This window comes from Sturnira hondurensis, unplaced genomic scaffold (assembly GCF_014824575.4).
Source record: "Sturnira hondurensis isolate 20B ecotype Veracruz unplaced genomic scaffold, ASM1482457v3 Scaffold0004152, whole genome shotgun sequence".
Lineage (NCBI taxonomy): Eukaryota > Metazoa > Chordata > Mammalia > Chiroptera > Phyllostomidae > Sturnira > Sturnira hondurensis.
Window position 1 is genome coordinate 2,687,185 of NW_028076783.1, and position 22,244 is coordinate 2,709,428.

A 22,244-nucleotide genomic window follows, 5' to 3' on the forward strand; every position below is an offset into this window, starting at 1 on the left:
AGGAAACACTCACCCAGACCTGTAGGAGGGGTGGAGAAGGGCAGCCAGGCAGAGAGGACTTGCAGCAAGGTGACAGCTGGCAGAGCGGGCAGTCCCACATTTGCATGAAGATAAACCAGGAGGAACAACTGGGGATTGAGACAGACCCTGCAACCCAGGGTCCCAGCTTGGGGAAATAAAGCCTCAAACCTCCAATTGAAAACACCTGCGGGGGTTGAGGTGCCGGGAGAAACTTCCAGCCTCACAGGAAAGTTTGTTGGAGAGACACACATGGTTCTAGAACGTACACAACCCCACCCACCCACGAATCAGCACCAGAAGGGCCCCATTTGCTTGTGGGAAGTGGGGGAAGTACCTGAAATCAGCAGAAAGCGGAGCAAGCGTCATTGTTCCCTCTTGGACCTCTCCCCCACATACAGCATCACAATGCAGCCACATGGGTTCACCCGCCCTGGTGAGCACCTAAGGCTCCACCCCTTACTACGTAACAGGTGCACCGAGATGAAGAAAAAAAATTGCCCAAATGAAAGAACAGTTCAAAGCTCCAGAAAAATACAACTAAACAATGAAGAGATAGCCAACCTATCAGATGCACAGTTCAAAACACTGATAATCAGGATGTTATTGGTCACAAGACGGAGAATTGGTTGAGTTTGGTCACAAGTTGTATGAAAAAATGAAGGTTATGCTAAGTGAAATAAAGGAACATGAAATAGAGGAATAGGCAACCAATAGTGATGGGAAGGAAACTGGGACTCAAATCAGTGGTGTGGGCCTGAAGGAAGGAAGAAACAACCAAACAGAAAAGAAGGAAGAAACAAGAATAAAAAAAAAATGAGGAGAAACTTAGGAACCTCCAGGACATCTTTAAATGTCCCAACATCCAAACCATAAGGGTGCTAGAAGGAGAAGAGGAAGAGCAAGAAATTGAAAACTTATTTGAACAAATAATAAAGGAGAACTTCCCCAATCTGGCCAAGGAATACACTTTTAGGAAGCTCAGAGAGTCCTAAAGAAGTTGGACCCAAGGAGGAACACACCAAGGCACATCATCATTACATTAGCCAAGATTAAAGATAAGGAGAGAATCTTAAAAGCAGCAAGAGAAAAGAAGACAGTCAGCTACAAAGGAGTTCCCATAAGACTGTCAGCTGATTTCTCAAAAGAAACCTTGCAGGCAAGAAGGGGCTGGAAAGAAATATTCCAAGTAATGAAAGGGAAGGACCTATATCCAAGATTGCTCTATCCAGCAAAGCTTTCATTTAGAATGGAAGGGCAGATAATGTGCTTCCCAGATAAGGTCAAGTTCAAGGAGTTCATCATCACCAAGCCCTTATCATATGAAATGTTAAAGGGACTTATCTAGGAAAAAGAAGGTAAGAAATATGAACAGTAAAATGACAACAAACTCACAGTTATTAACAACCAAAACTAAACAAAAACAAAAACAAACTAAGCAAACAACTAGAACAGGAACAGAACCACAACAATGGAGATCACATGGAGGGTTATCATTGGGGTAGTGGGAGGGGTAGAGAGGGGGAAAAGGAACAGAGAATAAGTAGCATAAATGGTAGGTAGAAAATAGGGGGAGGTTAAGAATAATATAGGAAATGTAGAAGCCAAAGAACTTATATGTATGACACATGGGCATGAACTAAAGGGGGAGAATGCGGGTGGGAGGAGGTGTGCAGGGCAGAGGGGAAGAAAGGGGAGGAAATGGGTCAACTATAATAGCATAATCAATAAAATATATTTTTTTAAAAAAAGAATGAACTACTGATATACACAACAACATGGATGGACCTCAAAATAATTAGGCTGAGTAAACAAAGCCAGAGAAAGAGCACACATATTGTATGATTCCATTTTTTTCACAATTCTAGAAAATATAATCTATAGGGATAAGTTGCAGGTCAATGGTTGCCTAGAGAAGAGGGTGCCCGGTGGGGTAGGAAGAGAGGTTTAGAGGGGCAACCTGAGGGTGCTGATGTCACAGGTTTAGTTATATATCAAAGCTCATCAAAGTATTGTGTTCAGGTTATCACTAAAGCTGTTAGAAAGTAAAGAAACAAAACAATAATACACATCCTAAATAAACAGAGAGGAAAGTCAGGGGGTGTGGAGCCAAGGGCCTGAACTGTGGTGTGAGCCCACTACCCATCACCTGCAGGGCTATGCGCTGGGCTCCGGACTTCGCTGGAACTGTTTTCTCATCTGGCAAAAGGGAGTCATAATTCTTCTACTTATTTTACAGAAGCGAACAGAGGAGCAACTGCAAGAGGGCTTCGCAAAATTTTACCACATGACACACTGAGGGGTGGTGGCCCTCACTGGCAGGCTCGTGGATGGGCAGTGTCAGGATGTCTCTCTGAGGACGGCTCAGGGGACAGACGCTGGAGGGTGGGAGGACGCTGGAAGCCAGGTCAAGCAAAGCAGGACAAGCACCTGTCTGATGACAGATGTTAGGATGAAAGGCAGGCACCGGAAAGAGCTGAAGGGGCATTGAGGAGCCCGCTGGGGGTGCTGAAGAGCAAGGAAGGAAACCAGTAGATGAAGAAAAAGAGCACAGAGCAGAGCCTGGGCCTGAGACCAAGGACACAGAACCGTTGGGAACACGGGCTTGTGAACAGACTCTGCTGTCCTCATTGTGGCCAGACGGATTGATTTTTGTGACACTCAGCCACCCGCCCACCTGCTCTTGGGAGGAAGACGAACCCTCAGTGCGGCCACACCGATGTCCTGGCCGGGCCCAGCTCTCCAAGTTCAGTCCCTGCCCCTCCTCTGCAGGCACCACGGAGACTCAGTCATGGTGTTTCCTCAGCGTGGACTCTGCCCCGTCCCACATGCAAACCTCTGCTCACGCATTAGCCCTCAGGTCAGGCACAGCTTCTCCAGGGAAGCCAGCCCTGGCCCCCACACTCACTCAGATGCCTGCTCCAGCACCTGAAATGCTTCTCCGTGGCCAGTATGATGCGTGTAGCTAACATCGCTCAGTGTGGTGGGGCTTGTGTCTCCCACCGACTGTGACCCCCCTGAGAAGGGAACCGCCTCCAGTGTTGGTCTCCACTGCCAGCTGCACGCCCGCCACAGGTGCAAAAAGGTGAGGAATGGAGGAATGAGTCAAAGTCTTATGAGAAAAAGACTTTCTTTGAAACCTTAAGAATTAGAGAACCAATGAAGTATAGTGTGTGAGAGGCTGGCCTACAAGGCAGAGTCTATAATGTGGGCGTTTTACTGCACCCATTTTATACACACGGACATCAAAGTTCAGGGCGATAAAGTAACTTGTCCAACTAATGTCACACCACCCCCAGGCAGCAGAACTAGGAGGTGCCCTGACTGTGAGGCCCAACCTCCTGGCCAGCCCTATCTCTCCCATTTTAAAAGGATGGTTGATCCCTAAGGCCCCATCCGGCTCAAATTTTCTCCAATCCTGTCATCTCCAAAAAAAATTGGCCAGTGGGTCTCCCAACAAGGCAGCCCCCATCAGCGGCCTGTGTTAACCTTCCAGACCTCTGAGGCACCTGCCAATACGCTCTTCTACTCCCAGGCTAAGAACTGAGAGAAATTACAATCCAATTGACTCCGAGGGCTAAACGAGTGACCGTTTAGCTTACATCAGCAGGGCTGACACTAATATTTTGACATCAATCTTCATCTGCTGTGCGGTCGCCCAGAGCCGTGTCCTCCCTGGGTGAGCCCCAGGCAGTCCCGGGCAGCGGGCCCCCCCCCNAGAACTAGGAGGTGCCCTGACTGTGAGGCCCAACCTCCTGGCCAGCCCTATCTCTCCCATTTTAAAAGGATGGTTGATCCCTAAGGCCCCATCCGGCTCAAACTTTCTCCAATCCTGTCATCTCCAAAAAAATTGGCCAGTGGGTCTCCCAACAAGGCAGCCCCCATCAGCGGCCTGTGTTAACCTTCCAGACTTCTGAGGCACCTGCCAATACGCTCTTCTACTCCCGGGCTAAGAACTGAGAGAAATTACAATCCAATTGACTCCGCGGGCTAAACAAGTGACCGTTTAGCTTACATCAGCAGGGCTGACACTAATATTTTGACATCAATCTTCATCTGCTGTGCGGTCGCCCAGAGCTGTGTCCTCCCTGGGTGAGCCCCAGGCAGTCCCGGGCAGCGGGCTCCCCGCAGAGGGGAGGGTCAGAGGAAGCCCCGCCTCCTGAAGTTGACTGAATAGCTCTGCTGCTGGGAGCCAGCAGCTGGAGAGAGCTTCTCCTTTCAAGTGCACAGGCAAGCCATCCCCACCCCGACACACCTGTGTCTCCAGTGGGGGTGGTGTGCAAGTGAACTTTTCCCACAGTCAGAAGTATCTGGACACTTATCAGTCAGCGATTGGAACACGGTGTTAATAACTGATGGAGTCGACCTGCTCCCCAGCTTGCACACCGCTGATTAATGCACCGCTCGTCACAGCCACAGGCAGACTTGGCTTTAGTCTGCTTTGCTCTGTGCAGGGTGGCAGGGGTGTGTAGGCGACGGAAGTTACTGAGGGCCTGCTGTGTACCAGGTACCCCTGCCTCACTGAATCCTCACAATAACCCATCCAGGTAAATATTACCACCCCCATTTCGTGAGGATACACCTGACGCTCAGAAAACTTGTTACCCTAGTTATGCAGATGAACAGACAGGACTAGATTTAAATCCTTTAATTTAATTTAATTTAATTTAATTTAATTTAAACTGCATGGGTTAAATAACGATTGTCGGAACGAAAGGTCTGACCAGCCTTACAGAGAAATAAAAACTCAGTTGCACCGAGACATCGTTTCAGAATCACGTGGTTGGAAAGAAGGTGGCCAGACTAGTGCTGCGCGAAGCACGGTCCACAGACGGGCGCCACCTGTAACCTGCTGGTGTGGAGGCAGGAACGGAGCCTGGGGGTGATTCAGGAGCATTACCCCCAAGGCAGCGGAGGAAAGAAGATATATTCAAATCAGCAGCCCAGCCTATGCTTAAAGACCATAAATCGAGAGCAAGATGTCGGGGTTTAAATTTTGGTTCTGCCCTTTAATAACTGTGACCTTGGACAAGGTATATTATCTTTCTGTGCCTCAATTGTTTCAGTCCATAAAACATTAATAATAATAGTATCAATATCCTAGGGTGCTTGCAAAGGTGGAGGAGAGTGTATTGATACAGAGAAGCTATATCTTAGTGCCTGGAACCAATAAGAGCCATAGAGTATGTGCTAAAATTATCCATATCACCAGTAGTAAGAGTAGGAACAGAACATTCTAACCCTGGGCAGCTCCCTTGAAAATCACTGCTACTGAGACTCCCCAGTGGAGGGGGCAAGACAGCTCAGTACAACCCAATGTCACGGCTGAAAATCTGCGCGAGGCAGGTCAGTGAGCCCAGATCTGCACACCAATGACAAGACTCTCAGAAACAAAAGTCAGTTTTCCTGAAGCAGTCTCCTCCCAGCTAATCCCTACAGTCTCTTGGGGACTGTAGCCTGAGACTCAGGGCGGCGAAGCATCTCCTTCACCAAGACCAGCACTGGGCACTGCTCAGTCTGGACCCACCAGGCAGCAGGAGCTCCTGCCTCTCCCCCCCAACCCCTGGGGACGCTCTGCAGCCACACGGGGGAACCAGGGCAACCCCATCACTACTGCCCTACATTGCAGATCGTGTAAGAAACAACCGAGACTCCAGATGACCTACAGAATAAATCCTCAACTCTAGGAGACTCTCTCAGGTCCAACTCTACCTGGCAAATTGCAAGTATGGTCAATGGATAATGTATCACCCAGTCTGGTCCAACCTGTTCCTTTACAGAGGACCAAATTCAAGGCCACTGGAGGCAGGTGGTTTACTCAATTTTTAACTAGAAAGAAAAGAAAACTCTGAATGAAATAAAGTATGATTTTATTTTAATTGGAAACTATTTTAAAAGACTGAAGGGCTGAAACTCCAAAGCAGAAACTCCAGGCAGGCATCCTGTAGATAGAAAGGAAGACATTTTGGAGTGGGGTAGGAAGAAGGAAGACTTACAAGTGTGTCTCAGTCCAGCTATATAGACGATACCCTGTCTACTTACAATGGGGGGCCCACCCAGGAAAACGTGAGGTTGTCCTTGGCCCCAATTAGTCAAGACCAGCACACCCCAACCCAGTCACTTGGCGACCTCTGCTGGTACCTCCTGGGTAATACACAACCTGTGTACGTCGTTCCCACGTCTCTTAAGAGGATATTTTGACCCCAGATCTTGCTTTTTCTACCTACCACCCTCCAGTAAAAGGCAGCTGTAGTCCTCGGAGAAATGGCGCGTTCTAGGGCTAGGCAGGGAGAACACAGCACGAGCCTGGAGTACCCCGCGTGCCCGAAAATCAGGATGGACACGCTCAAAAGGCAACAGGTTGGGGCAGGCCAAAGGGACACAGGATTCAACCTGAGAGAGCTCCCAACTGCCAAAGCTGGAGTCACGGCAGGCCAAAAATAATGTAGTGTTGGACTACAACCCCAAGTAGAAAATAAATACATGTGAGTCCATGCTGACTTATACTAATCAAAATAAACGATCGAGTGACTGAATGGGTCCATCGATCCATCAATAATAAAAAGTGAGGGGAGCTAACCTTGCTCTAAAAGGTGAAGCTCAATGCGCTGCCTTGGGTGTGGCCTGAACTCTGACTTGATGGTAGAGAAAAGAACGCGGTGAGCAGGGCACTTCCTCCCTGCCACGCTTGCCCCAAAACCCGCGACCCCGTTTCAATCATCGGGCGACAGCAGACACCAGACAAGTGCCCCCCGGAGGGCTGCTCCACAAGATGGAAAACGGACACAGTCAAGTAAAACAAGAAATGACCGAGAAGCTGCCACTGACCAGAGGAGACTGGGAGGCAGGACTACCCATGGCACGGTGCCCTGGCTTCCTCCCAAAGTAAAAACACAACGTTAGTGGACAAATCTGGTGACATCTGAGTCCAATTTGACTTTAGTTAAAGGTATGTGGCAACGCTGGTGTCTTTATTTCGGCAAATACACATAGTAACAGAAGATGCTGACAGGAAGGGGGACCCGGGGACCTGCACGAGGCATGCACGAGAACTCCCTGCACTACCTTTGCAATCTTCCCATAAATCTGGTATTATCCCAAAATTTTCTTAATTATTTTTTAAAAAGTCTTTGAGGAGGCTTACACCCTGAGCACAGGGAGGCACCTGAACGGACCACCAGATCACTGCAGAGGAGCCTGGCAGGTGGACCAAGAGCCTCACGGCAGGACCGCCCTGAATTCACCCCCAGAAAAGAGCTCTCCTTGTCCATGAGGCCCATGATGAGGGCCAGGAAATTTCGGTACTATTTGTTGGGCTCATCCCACAGCCACCAGAAAAAGTAGGTTTTTGCACAAAGAGGCAAGGAGATACACAAATAACATCTAGCCTAGGTTCAAATCATAGGGTCACCAGACAATCAGGGGATACCAGTAAAATCTGAATTTCAGATTAACAGTGACACAGGGCCTGTGGCATTTTGGACATGCAATATTTGGGACATACTTACACTGATACTTGTTTGTTTATTTAATATTCAAATTTAATTGGGCAACTTTTACATGTTACATCTGTCAGTTCTCAAATGTTATTGTGCCAACGAAGCCTACCTTGGCCGTTCCTCTTTAAAACTGCAGCTACCTCTCCTGCACACCCTGCTCTTCCTCTCTCCCTGGACACAGCCCCTCTCACCACGTCACATGGTTCATCTGTTCATCACACATGCCATTCGCCTTCTGGCTCCCTAGGCTACGATGGAAACTTCCTGAGGGCAGGGATTGCTCATTGATTCCCAGGACACTGGGAGCACATAGCAGGTGCTCGAGAAGTATCTGTTGAAGAAATGAATATCTGAAGGGAGTAGGAGTTACTGAACTTCTAGGCCACAGCAAGCGTTTGGGTAGGTGCTTGGGATACTCACTATAATCGTGAGCAGTAATGCTCTCTCTTTCATAGTCAGGACTCGGAGAGGCTTGGGACTGTGCACAAGGTCACACAATAAGTTGCAGCCTCAGGCTATAAGTCCAGATCTGCCAACTGGGTAAACCATCTCTTTCTGCCATGCCAGGTACCAGGCAGCTCTCGGCAAGAGAAGATTTCTTTTATGTGCTTGTTTCTGGTGAGGATTTACAGAAGAGTTCGTTCCATTTGGCGTGTGAAACACATTTCACTCAGGAACATGACCCTCAGAGGACCGTTCTAGGTCCACACTGAGAGGCAGCTGCAGACACGTAGGACGGAATGCAAGCATCTGCTCCCACAGCTCCGTGCCGGCCTAGACCAGAGCCGCCTCGGTCGTCGCTGCCTCCTCCCATGTTCAAAGCACACACTTGTGACACTGTTTCCAGATGTCTCCAAGGTACAGTTCTGTTTTAGAGTCACTGTCAACCCGAACCCCTGCATGTTAATTTCCTACACCCTACTCCGGCGTCAGCTTTCCTCCTCGTTGATATTTATTTCCCAGTTAAATGTGCATTTATTTGTTGACATGTTTATTAAATTAGACTGTAATAAATCTGTCTGGGCTTATATCTAGTTTCCCTTTGTGCTCAAGAATTCCAAGTAAGTTGATGTGGTCATTAACTGCGTGACCAATTACCGTGAGCAAGGGGTGAGGGGTAGAGGCTGTGCCCTTAAACCATGGGAGGCAGCGTCCCCAGAGCCCCTCATGGTGCTGTAGCACATTTTGAGGTCTGGGATTGGCTCTTATGCCTGCACAGTTTGGACAAACACCTCCAAGAAACAGAAAAAGACGACATCTTTCTCTGTCCCATTAATTAGCGAGAATTTGGAAAGTGGGATGGGTCACCAAGAGAAACCGTAATGGGTGACTAAGGAGCCTGGGAATGATCTCACTCTCCCGGTGCCTCATCAGAGTGCAATCGAATGACTAGGAACCCAGGCTGGGAGCCAGACAGAAAGGTCTGGAGTCCCAGCTTGTCGGCTTGCTGTCCGTCTCACTCTGGGCACGTTACTTAACCTCTCTAAGCCTGAAACGTCTCATTTACAAAATGGAGATAATTATGCTACCAACTGCAGAGCCATTATAAAGCTGAAATGAGAGGATGCCCATACGTGCCATCGCCACTGCTCCAGAAATAGGGTCTGGATGCAATGACAAATTCCTTGCTCTGCTCCAAACCCCAGTGTCTTAGCCTGGGTTCTGTCTCTGCTGCCGTAACGTACAGCTGTTTGTTTGTCCCTAGATACCTGTGTGGGAGCCGCGGCTCAGAACTGTGAGCGCGCCCAGTTGTGCTGTAGTGCCTTCTCTCACGGGCAGACCCTGGAGCTCCCAGGGCACCGAGGACCCTGGCCACCAGCAGCACAGAGTATCAGAGCAATCCCAAACCCTGTGAAGCCAGAGGGCCTCTCTCAGAGACCTCTGTGAGCTTACCAGAGTTGCACCAGCTTGGGCAAGCGGGTTTAATTTCCAGGGGACTCAGGGTGCTAATCCATAAAACGGGATCAAATCTTACCAGCGCGCCCCCTCCCATGTCATTGCTCAGTAAGCTGCAGAGGATTAGACAGATGCTCCTGAATATCTTTTATAGCAGTCTAGGCTTTATGGGAAATGAGGGAAGAGAAACTTCTACAGAATCTACTTTGGGGAAACAAGTGAAGAAGGTAATGACATTTAGTAGTAGACTGTGGCTCTTCAGGACACCAGAATGGATTGAGGGCATCTCCCCTGGGGAACTTACTCACATTATTAGGACATCTGCAAATCTGGCCTAGGATACAAAATACAGTTTTATGTGACAGGCTCCCAGGAATATGGTTTTGCTATTATTTCCTACTAAGTAAACAACAGGATGCCCAATCATAAGTTATACAGAATTAATGCAGCTACAGAACACGTTATTGCCCCATCAAATGGCCCATATGACCCTGCCTCGTCCCAACAGTGAGCATGTGATCAATATGATAAAACATTAGCTTCCTTAGATATAGCTGAGGTTTGAGTCACTGCCCAGCAAATTACCCGCTTAACAGCACCTGGGCCAGCATTCTGTCCTGGAATCTAGCCTGTGCATAAAGATTTTTCTACGGTAAGTGTGAATGAAAGGAATACAACAGCTACAACCTCCATTTACTGAGCATCTACTCTTTGCCTGGCTCTTTATACACAATATTTTATTTATGTCATTTATAAGCCCCTCTTACATACACACTGGCTCTCAAAATCCAGCCTGCATCAGAGTCACCCAGGGGCTTGTTGAAACACAGATGGCAGACCCCACGCCAGAGTTTCTAATTGGCTCCGTGCCAGAATTGTTGGACTCGGAAACGTTAAAGGTGATACTGATGCTTCTGGTTCAGGCAGCACCCTTTGAGAGCCCAGCTCAGCGAGGCAGGCACTGGCACCTCCAACTCAACAGACACAGAATCGGGGACCAGGGAGGCGACAGGGTGTGCCTGAGGTTTTACACCATCAGAGTCCGATCCAACCCAGTCCTACTCAGACTCAAGTCCAAGACCTGTGCCCACACAGACATGGGGAAAGGGGAAAGGAAAGGAAAGGGAAGACTCATACTTTGAAATGACTGGTACCTCGTCCAGAAAAAAGTAATAAAGAAAAAACACTGGATTTGGGCTCAGAAGCTTTGCTCCATGAGACCTCATGAGGCTCTGAGCCTTGGACTTACCATCATGAAAGGGATGCAAAGGTTATTTCAAAATTAGTGTAATGCTCAAATAGCACACAATACATGTGCAATAGGAAAGTGTTTCGGAACATTCGAAGCCCTGCACAAATGGAAGGGATGACCATAGGAAATGAAATAAATGAAAGGTCAAGATCTTGACTGACAGGATTTCTGACTCTCCAGCTATTTGCAGAGGCAGCCCTTCACCCAGTGGAAACAGTACCAGGGTCAGGAGCAGAAAACCAGCTGTGAGGCCCACATCTTCCAATACCATCTGTGGGGCTACGACTCTACCTCTGTGGACAGGAGCTCCTCCTACAGAAAACGGACGCCACCACCACGCGCTCCATGAACTTGGGGAAGACTCCCCTGAGCTGGGACGCACAGAAAAGATTTTATAAACCACAAAGCATTCCACAATATAAGAAATACACTCAGCAATACCATAAATACTACTTTTTAAAAACCAGTGGGAAAGTGCTTTACCTTATCTTTTTTTTCTTTCTTTTAACCCTTATTTTTTCCTTCAATGTAACTCTTCTCTCAATCCACTAGGATTTATGCATAAAAGGAAACTATCCAATGAATTAATGTGTCTTGCACTGACAATAGGGATCATTTTGAATTAGTTCATCTCTTATGAAAAAGCCATACTCCTTACCAAGACATGCAGCCTCACTCCGCAGGCTCTGCCTGCTTCCTGGTCTCATTTCCAACCTCCCTCTCCTCGCCTCAGGCCATGTACTTGCCTTAGTCTGTTTGAGGTGCCACAACAAAAATATTGCACCATAAACTAAGGGGCTTACAAACAACAAACATTTGCGTCTCGTGGTTCTGGAGGCTGAGAAGTCCAAGACCACAGTGCTCACAGACTCCATGTCTGGCGAGGACCTGCTTCCTCATCGTTTATTCACTATGTTCCCACGTGAGAGAAGAGACAAAGGAGCTCTCAGACGCCTCTTCTACAAGGGCACCAATCCCATTCATGAGACCTCTGCTCTCCTGGCCTAATCACCTCCCCAAAGTCCCACCCTCCAATACCATCGCACTGGGGGTTAAGAGTCCGTGTGTGAATGAACATGTGTTGGGGGCAGGGTATGACATGCCATCCATTGTAGTATCCTTCTTTGCATTTGTTTTTCCGACTCACCACACATGCTCCTGGGGCCTTCACGCTTTCTCTTCCCCAGGCCTGTGGCCCCCTTCCCCAGAGTTTCACTAACCTGCTTCCTCGTGTCTCGCAGCCCCGGCTGAGTTCCCACCTCCGTGGAAGGGCCCTCCCAGAGCACCCAAGTCTACGACAGCATCGGAACTGACCTGTCTGGATGGTGTCATCCATTTCCGTCTCTTCTTGCCACTCAGTCTGTGCGATCCAAATCTGTGGTTCTCGGTCAGGGCAACATTGCCACCTGAGCCGGTTNACATGTGTTGAGGGCAGGGTATGACATGCCGTCCATTGTAGTATCCTTCTTTGCATTTGTTTTTCCGACTCACCACACATGCTCCTGGGGCCTTCACGCTTTCTCTTCCCCAGGCCTGCGGCCCCCTTCCCCAGAGTTTCACTAACCTGCTTCCTCGTGTCTCGCAGCCCCGGCTGAGTTCCCACCTCCGTGGAAGGGCCCTCCCAGAGCACCCAAGTCTACGACAGCATCGGAACTGACCTGTCTGGATGGTGTCATCCATTTCCGTCTCTTCTTGCCACTCAGTCTGTGCGATCCAAATCTGTGGTTCTCGGTCAGGGCAACATTGCCACCTGAGCCGGTTTGGAAATGTGTCAGGATGGTTTTAATTGACATGATGAGAGACCAGTCTGTGGCCTTGAGTGGATGGGGCTAAAAGATGCTAAATGTCCCACCACATCTAAGGGAGTCTCAGCAATAGGAACCCACTTACCCAAAATGCCAGTAGCATCCCTGTTGAGAAATACTGGTTTGCCGTCTTAGTATGTGTTGCCTCATTTGAAATGTAGGCTCCTTTGTCAGTCCCCTATGGCTGCTATAACAGACTGACACAAACTTAGTGGCTTGGAACAACACAAATTCACTCTCTGCTAGTTCTGGACATCAGAAGTCTAAAATCAGAGCATCCACAAGGCTGTGTTCCTTCTGGAGACCACGAACAGATCTGTTTCCTTGCCTTTTCCCACTACTAGAAGCCACACGCATCCCTTGACGCACGGCCCCTTCCTGCCATCACTTCATTCTATGGTTTCTATCACCGCATCCCTTACTATGAATCCCAGTCCCTGTCTCCCTCTCATAAACACCCTTGTAACTACATCCACGCCACCTCGTAATGCAGTGTAATCTTGGCCCAAGGCCTCACCCTGTAACACCTGCTGAGTACCTTTTGTTCTCTAAGGTCACATCCACAAATTCCAGGAATTAGGACACAATGTGGGGGAGGGGGCCCACTATTCATCCTGCCATGGCTCCAAAAGAGCAGGGACCCTCTCTATCTTATTCAATGTTATAGGCCCGTTCCCACCACAGACCCTGGTGCACAGCGGGTCCGTACCCAGAAAATATCCAACACTGGGTGAGTGAATGTCGAGTGTGTTGTTTACCGCAGCCCAGTAAACACATCTGTGAGTGGTCGCCCATGTGAATAATGCCCTAGAAAACAAAGCTGCTTTTCAGAACAATGCTGTTGCCCCTATTGGAATATGAACATATTCATGTTGAAAACTCCTTTACAAGCCAAGTTCTTACTCAAAATCAGTATTATGACTTTGTCAGCATTTGCCCCAACCCTGAACTTTCTCACTAAATCTTCCTCTGAGATACCTGCCACCATAAATCTCTCCAGTGGCTATTTTCACAGGGAGTTGGATCTAAGTGAGGAGAGGGAGTCCATCCTAAGTACTTCCTATTCCAACCAAATAATGTCTTGCTTTAGAACAACACAGCTGATATTCGTGTGCCAGGCATTTGCTGTACAGGCTTTCCCCTGGAGGAATACAACTATACAATGCAGACTATTCAGAAAGGCTAGCACGGAACCTAAATGGCAAACCAAAATATTTTCAAGTTGGGTCCTTCGAAAAATTTTCTTGGAGCAAGCCAAGAACAGTATGACGTGCCATAAATTTCCTAGCCGAGCCTTTCCACCTGCAGGGCTCTGATGCTTGCCTCAGGTCTCCAGTGCTCAAAGGGGTGGGCTCTCCACCCTACGGAAGAAGATCAGAGGCTCAGAGAGGAAGAGAGATGAGACCCCAGAGGCAGTGGCAGGACTGGAAATCAGCTCCCGGGACTTTCTACCTGGGGCTTCCTGCTCTCCCTCAGTGCCCACGTGTGCTCCAGAACAGGAGTCCCTGTGGTGTAGGACCCTTGTGGACAGGGAGTTTGCAACACTCCACTGGCAGAACTCCAGTATGGGGGAAACTTCCGTGCACCAGGAGTCCAAGACCCAGCACAGAAAGGGGTGCTGGAACCCTCCCACGACATTCTACTCCGAATCTCTCAGGCCAGCCTTAGCAGCTGGGAAAATGAGTGTGAGGCGGGAGGAGGAGAAGGATGTGGAGAGAGAGATGGGGAGACTCTAAGTGAATCACTGTCTTTATCAACTACCACATGTATCAAAGGGAAATTCTCATTTATAGAGAAGATTACATTTGCTGCTGACTTCAGGCAGGGCTTCTGACAAGCCAAGGAAGGAATTACTCTTTTTTATGGAAATCCAATCTAATTTGATGCTGGGAGGCAAGGCTCCATCTAAAATGATAAGTGACAGGCTCGGCAGCCCATCAGGTACCTGCGCAGGCAGACACAGTGGAACGCACGCCCACGTCCGCGGGAGCCTCGGACGGTCAGCCCTCTTGCTGTCACCATGGAAGCAGTGGGAAGTCATTAATGCTTTTACGGACACTTCAGGGGAGGGGCCAGGAAACAGCCTCTTCAAACTGTGTGTGGTAGACCCTTCACAGCTAATTCAGACCAGTGCACTCAGCTGACGGACGGCGCAGAGAGATGCGGGTGGGGAGGACCGCCCCTAAGGACGGACGCCATGGGAACCCAGCGCTCGGCCCTGTTCAAGGCAGCAGGGGCCCGGAGGAGAAAGCATGCATATGAGTCAGGGGGCCCGGTTTCCTGTCCTGACGGGTACATCCCTGTGGCTCTTACACCTAGAAAACGAGCTTCCCCTCCAGGCGGTATTGCCTCGTCAAATGAGAGATGTGGTGGGCTGTGATAGCTATGGCCGGGTTGCCTTCCCAGAATGTGCTCTTATCCCTTTGTTTTGGTAATGCTCTCCCTTTTCTTTTGGAGAAGTCCATCCCTTCTCCATGCCCTAGGGGTCCTCTACACACACTTGCCCTTGGCCCAGGGGAGGCACAGGAGGCAAAGGCTGGGTAAACCGTGGTGTCCCACCCCCGGGGCACTGAGAAATCCAAGGAACATCAGCTTAGCTGAGCCGGGGAGAGAGCCTCTTTTCTAAATCTGTCTCTGCCACTTGCTGGCGGTGTGAACTCAGACAGCTTATGTAACTTCTCGAAGTCTCAGTTTTCTTAGTAGGCATAATAATAGTGGCCGCCTCATAGAATTGTGTGACTGAATGCAAGAATGAGTATGAAGCCAGGAGCACAAAATAAATACCCAATAACAGTTAGCTATGCAAGTTGCTATCATTTTTTCCTGGTGTTGTCGTGCAGATAAAGAAAACCCTTCTATCTTCGGCTGAAACTGGCCATGTGAAGGTAAAGGTGCCGGGATGATCTTCCCTGGAAGCGTTGGAAAAGCCACCCCCAAGATGAGAGAACAAAGGTAGACACAGAAAAGCAAAGCTGAGTGATGGTAACAGATCCCTGATAACTTTGTTTGAATGGCTTGATCCCACCAGCCCTGAAGCCTACTTCTGAAAATGTCCATTACATTGGTTGATGAGTGCTCCTTTTGTCCTAAAGTCAGTTTGAACTGGGTTTCCTTCACCTTCAAATTAATACAAGAGAATTGGACTAAATAATTGCTGCGTGCTCTGCCATTCCTGACATGTTCTGAGCCTATCATTTCATGCTACTCGTTACACATTTAGGGGTGTCTAAAATGTAAAGGGGATGTTTCTGGACAACGAAGATGGTAGTGAGATGTCTTTGTGGAAACAAAATTGCCCACAAAGGCCTAACATAGAGAACGTGTAAGGGAATAATTTGGATCAGTGAGGGGGAAAAAAGTCAATATGGAGAAATGGCCCTAAGCACAGAGCAACACAAATTTGGAAGCAGCCCAAATGCCCACTGGCGGGAGGATGAACAAACACGCAGAGGCGTGCGTACTCACTCGACAGCGTATCACAGGGCAGGCACCGCGAGGGCAGTACAGTCATGTACACCGGATGGTTGACTCCGAACAATGTAAGACCGAATTTCAAAACATCAGAAAAAAGAAAAAAGCTGTACAAGATTTACAGTATGACATAATTTTTATAAATAACATAAACCATAATTAAATCATGCACACTTTTAAAAAATAGAGATGTGACAGAAAGAGGAAGGAAGAAAAAAGGACAGAGCAGAAGAGAGAGGAGTGAGAAAGGAAAGATCAACTCAAGATTGTGACAGATTTTCCTCTGGATGGAGGGAAGTGGGAGATGAGGACAGTGGAGGACCTCCAGGGCAGATGTCAGTTATTGAGGATGTTCTAATTTCCAGACAAGCACCAATGTAAAGAGTGTTTCGTGAGTCGAGGATGAGCGTTAATTCAGTGTCCCTAGGTTTTAAGAGAAAGAATCCCTTGGAAAGAGCACTCGAGACAGAGGAAGGGGAGTTTCTGGAAGCCCTTCATGCCCAGGATCCCTGCACCCTACTGTCCCTGGGTGGAAGCTCTCTGTGTGCACACACGTATGTAGTTTTTTGATAACGAGTGAAGGAAGTCAGAGTCATAGTGCAAGGTCAGAGAAGTCATAAAGGACACAATATTTAGGGCATTTTAGGCCAGAAAGACTTAACTTTTGTCCCATGCTATGGGGAGTCAGACAAAGAGAAGCATGACCATACTTAAATTGTACAAGGTCACCATGGCTGCAGAACAAAGAGCAGACGGGGGGGGGGGGGAGCAGGGGGGGGAAGGGGTATCCCAGGATAGACAGCTGACAAAGGAGATGAGGGCATCTGCCTCTCACCCAGCCAGGGAGGTCTTGATCTCCAGGACTGGGGGCAGCCACAGCCAGTGATGGAGAGGAAAGGATGAACCTGGGAGAACATCTAGAAATGGAGACCATATCTTTCTAAATTCCCCACTTCTCTTAACTAAGACACACACACAAATAAACAAACAAAGGCATTCATCCACAATTCTCTAAGTGACAAATTTACATTCTCACCATTAGACATTCAAACAGATCCATTTGATTAGGGCATGCATTTCACCAGAAGCCCTCGCAGAAGAAGCAGTCTGTGAAAACTCAGTCCAGCAACTCTAGCAGTGATTGCCCCACATGCTACCACTGCAGCTGGGGAATAAGTAATTCGAGCACTCATTAGAAAGAAAATGAGTGGCCTCCCCACCGGTCTAGCCTCAAGTTTGTGACTTGGAAACCTAGACCACAGGAAATCTTTTTCTAAAAAAAGCTTGCACAATGATGACCAAGGATTCTGATCACCCTCGCCCAGGTAAGAAGGCAAACCTCATCACCCCTGACTTTAGTTGAAAGCCTGGGCCACCTAACAGTTTTCATTTTCTATTGAGGTTTTCTTTGTGACGATTAAATAAGACCTTGATGAATTTGGAGGAAAAAACACCCAGCACAGTGATTATGAGTACTAATTAGAAAGCAAAATAGTGGCTTTGATGAATCTGTGCTTGGTTTGTTCCTTAATTAATTGAATGGCTGCTATTACACGTGGTGATTGATTGGTTGAACTAGACCATTAAAATCTGATATAGTCTGGGTCCTTTATTAAGAAGAGCCTTCCAAGGATGAGGAGTGGAAAATGAGGTGTGAAAGGCACACATTTTTTGATTATTTTTTTGTTGTTGGATGCAGAAGGAACTGTCTGAGCAAGGTTCTGAGCATGTCTTCACCCAAGCATAAGGGAACATGCATAACTTTGGGGACATTTGTTTTAGAGGTGGTGAAGAACTGGTTCACTTCGCTAAATGAAAAGGAGCCCCTGGCAGTCTTCCCAGTCTACAGCCTGAACACTGGCTGTGCACACACGTACGCACAGGGGCGTGACAGGGCCATGAGGAAGGCGGGGAGTTGGACTGGCACAATCTCCCTGACGTCATATCTGCCTGTCCACCTAAAATCCTAGCAGGAAAGCACCTCAGCAAAAGACAGAATGCAGGATGTATTTCCCCCCACAAATTCCTTAATTTTTTGGTAACCCTAACTCCTTTCCTCCTGCAAAATCTTGTGACATTGATCAAGATAGCGGATGGCAGCAGCCCCGCTCAGGGCTTTCCCCTGCTGCTCCAGAAGCACACCTTCCTCCCTTGTGGGGACCAGTTCCACAACACGCTTAGACTGATCAGAGAGTAATCTCCCAGGGACCATTCTAAAGGACTGTAAATCTGACTTCCCACCAAGAAATCATTAGTCACCCATGTCAGGGACCCTCCATCAGTGTGTCAGCTCATCAGGACAGCTCCAGCCTCAGAATGCTATTCCAACACCTGCATCCTGTGCCCAAACGTGACGCCTATTTTTGACTTTGCAGCGGGTGATAAGAAGAGAGGCTGACTCTCAGCCAAGTTGTTGCCCGTTCCTGCTGATGCATTAGAAATGCCTGCTATAATAATCAAATCTGTATTTAAGAACAGTGAATACCTGCGTGTTTAAGTGATGATGGAATTAAGAAAATTACTTTTGTTTTTCAACTGACCCACACTGATGATGCCAGTGGTAATGATTGGGAAAACCTAGACCAAATTTCTGATTTCTTAAGTGCTATAAATAAAATTTATGCAAAGTACACAATTACTTTGACTTTGGAAATGGGGAAAATTCATTACTAATGCTGGCTTGCTCAGGGGCAAAGCACAGGAAACTGCAGGCCACCTTCCTATCAAGGCTGGAAATGTCCTGATCTGCTAGATGGAAGAACACTGATATCCACTGCAGGACAGAGTGGGCCCCTCTGAAAATGTTTGTCCTGAGGTAGACTTATAGATTCACACTTAGGAATCAAGGCAAGAAGAAAAGCTATTTGTTGTTTTGGGGTTTTGGAGGAGTTGTTTTTGTTTTTGTTTTGTTTTGTTTTAATGGCTGACTTGTTACTGCCTCGCCTTGAACAGCTCCGGAGTATGTGTTTCCTGCACAACCCTTGGCCCAGTCTGCTCCTCCAGGCTCCTCGTTTTAATCAGCACAGTGCACAGTGTCATGATGACCTTGGCACGTGGCAGGAAAGAGTGGTGAATGTTTTGTAATCTGGCTTTACTTTAAAACCATTTCTAGGTGGAAATCTGAGTTCGGGATGTTGTCGAACACCCACCTCTGGCTGAAGAACCATCCCTACCACTTGAGACAAGTCAGATGTTATTTTCTCAACAGACATAATCATTCCTCCCTTTGAAGATTCATACCTCAGATGACAGACACTAAGTTTAACATCATCTCACAGCCTTTTGCATTCTTACCTCATTCCTCTCTACTGGAATACAGACACCCAGAGGGCCACAACGATCCTTAACTAATCTGTATAGCTCCAAACCTAATTTCACTTATCCGATTGAGGCAGGTTAGTAAGAAGCCAAGAAAATTCCTCAGCAAGTAGAATGGGGAAACTGAGACAGATGGCTAAACAAGGCTGAGCAATTTATAGCCAACTGATAAATCTCAAGATCTTATCTTCTCTAACCAAGGACACTTAGGAATAAATGTTTGTTTACACATTCCAGACCATGCAGGAGACAGACCCACCCACCTGGGTCTCAGTCCCTTTCCAGTGACATCCTTTGAAGGTGAAACTGGACAGAGAATGACCTTATCCCCCTTTACACTCATTTTGATACATCACTGTATCAAAGAACACATCTGGAAAGATGATGCATATATGGATTGAGACCTCCCCTAAAATTCCCACCTTTAGAGAATAGATAAAAACCCTTAAGACAAAGGGCCCAGTGTGCCCTCTCCACTGAGCATACCCATGACTTTCCTCGGGCATGCATCTTTGCTTTCTTTCTCCTAAGCTCTAAAACTTCTTAAGAGACTTGCGACGAGGGGAACAGTGGGCAGCAGCAGCTTACCCTGGGCTAACCTCCCCAACCCGTCTACGAGGGCCTCCTTCTGCCTCTGTAACTTACTTCCTGAGCCCACGTGGCTCAGCTGGCTCACTTCTCCTGACTCTGTAACTTTCTTTCCAAAGGGCCAATGCAGCTCTGCCTAGGCTCGGCCCTGTTGCTATGATCTTGCCTCTTCCACCTTAAGCCCTTCCTTTGTTTCACGGTCTCCAGCTTCAATAAACTTACTCTCAAAATCACCTGGACTCGTGTTGTGAAATCTTTCCTGCATGAACTCAAGAACCCACACATGCCAGACCATGCTGGGGCAGACTCGCTTCTGTTCCCGTCCCTCTCCAGTGGCACAATGGGAGTTTAACAGACTTTGCTCTTAGACCCACCTGACTTAGAACTCATATTCCTTGGTGTGTTACAGCTAAATGACCTGAGAGAAGAGACTTAGCTTCTTGGGGTCCTAAGCTTTAGGATGGTGATAACAGCATCATGTATTACATAGGGCTTTGGAATTACTAAACAAAATAATGCTCAAGTTATTTAGCACCGTCTCTGGCACAAGATAAGTGTTCAATATGTGGGAGTTATTAAGATTATTGGTAAATTCAGCCCGAATCTGCCCCCTGCCCATCTTTTCCACTGGCAGCTCCTTCTAGTCAGAGGTAAGAGTCATCCCTATTTGCAATCCCAGTGTCTAGCTTTGTGCCTGGTAAGAGTCTCTGGGAAAAGTGCATATTTCAGATGTCTGGCTTGCAACCTTATGTCCTTCTAAGGACATAAGGCTGGAGAACCTTCAATTCCATCACTAACCACAGAGAAAGAAAGCTCACTGGGCAGCATCTGCAGGTCTCCTCCACCAAAACTGGAGAACACTTCCCTCCACCAGATAGTATGAGGTTACTGTTTCAGTTTTCTATTTTCGGCACCTCCCTCGCCCAATATAGTTCTTTAAAAAACAGAATAGAAGGGAAGTGGGAGGGAAGGAAAGCCATATTATATTGAAATGCATATCTCATTTCATCAAATGAATTGTAAAGGCAGAGATACTGATCTGCATTCTCAAAGAATAATTTCTTTAACTGCCTTAATTCAGTATTCCCTTGGACAACTTTTTCATCTTTCTTATTTAAAACAAAAAGCATTAGGTTATGTTAAAGCATCCCAATTAAGCCTGACTTTCCAAGCCCTCAAGCTTAGGGGAATATACTCAAGGGTGAGGGTGAAGTACAGATGTGCCCAGAAATTTCTTAAAACCAGTTCTGCCTGCCTTTTCTGGTTTCCTCACATTGCCTGAAGCAGCTCCCTGAAGCTGAGATGTGCTTATTTCAGGAAACAGCAAATAAAAACACCGTTACAGGTCAAGTCCGTTACAAAGTTGGTGGGGCACCTGCAAGCTTTTCTCAGAGGCTTTGGCCCCAAAGCTTCCATATTTATTGGGAGCGAACCTCTATTTAAAAGACCATCCATTTTAATTCTCCAGAGAGGACAGTCACTGATCCAAGTCACATCCTTTATAATGAGCTTGGTGTAGAGTTCCTGAAGGTATTCAAGGCCAAGTTTGTTCTCACTGTGCTTATGAGTTTGTACTTGAACTTGGGGAAGTCAGATTCAAAGTTATTTTTAATTACAATTGAAAAACAACCCACTTGAACCTAGAATGACAGGGTTGGGAGCATGGAAGAGAATAGGTGCTGCCAGGAGGGAGGGAAGCAAAGGAGGGAATTAAACAGAGCAGGCGATTCACAAAAACTGGAAGAGACTAGGATGGAAGGGATGGAAGCACAGTGGCTCAGAAGACACAGAATTTTATCCCAGAATAGCGAAGTTCTCTGGAAAATGTTAGGAGAACAGAAGGAAAATGAGGGGCAGCAGGAGCTACTAAGACAGTATCAATGACCATATATCCGCTAAGGTTCTATAGTCATTGGCACCATGACTATAGTCTACAGACTATAGTCATGGTACCAGCCCTGTGGAGAATAAGGGGCCATGCCGTTCTCCCTGGATGTGTATCAGACAGGGTTCTGAGCTGCCAGGAACCAACTCCAGTCAATTTAAGCAGAAAATTATTCCTTAGGAGGATCTGGGGTGGCTCCTGAATCACCAGGCAGGCCAGGCAGCTACAGCTACTCACAGAGCAGGTCTCCTCCTGCCCCGCTTGCCACGATAGCCAGGCCTGAGAAGCCGCAGCTTCCTCACTGGAAGGCGAGTCCATCACCAGCAACCGTCCTCCCTGGGAACACAACCTTGCTACAAGCCCGCCCAGAGCCCAGCAGGAGTCCCAGGGGTCTCTGTGTTGGGCCTCTAACTCCTGTTCAAAGTCTGGGTCAGTCAGTGTCTGACTGAAGCTTCCAGCATGAAGCTCCTGGACCTGGCTCCGGCCACAGCTGTGGCTGGAAAGTGGACTTC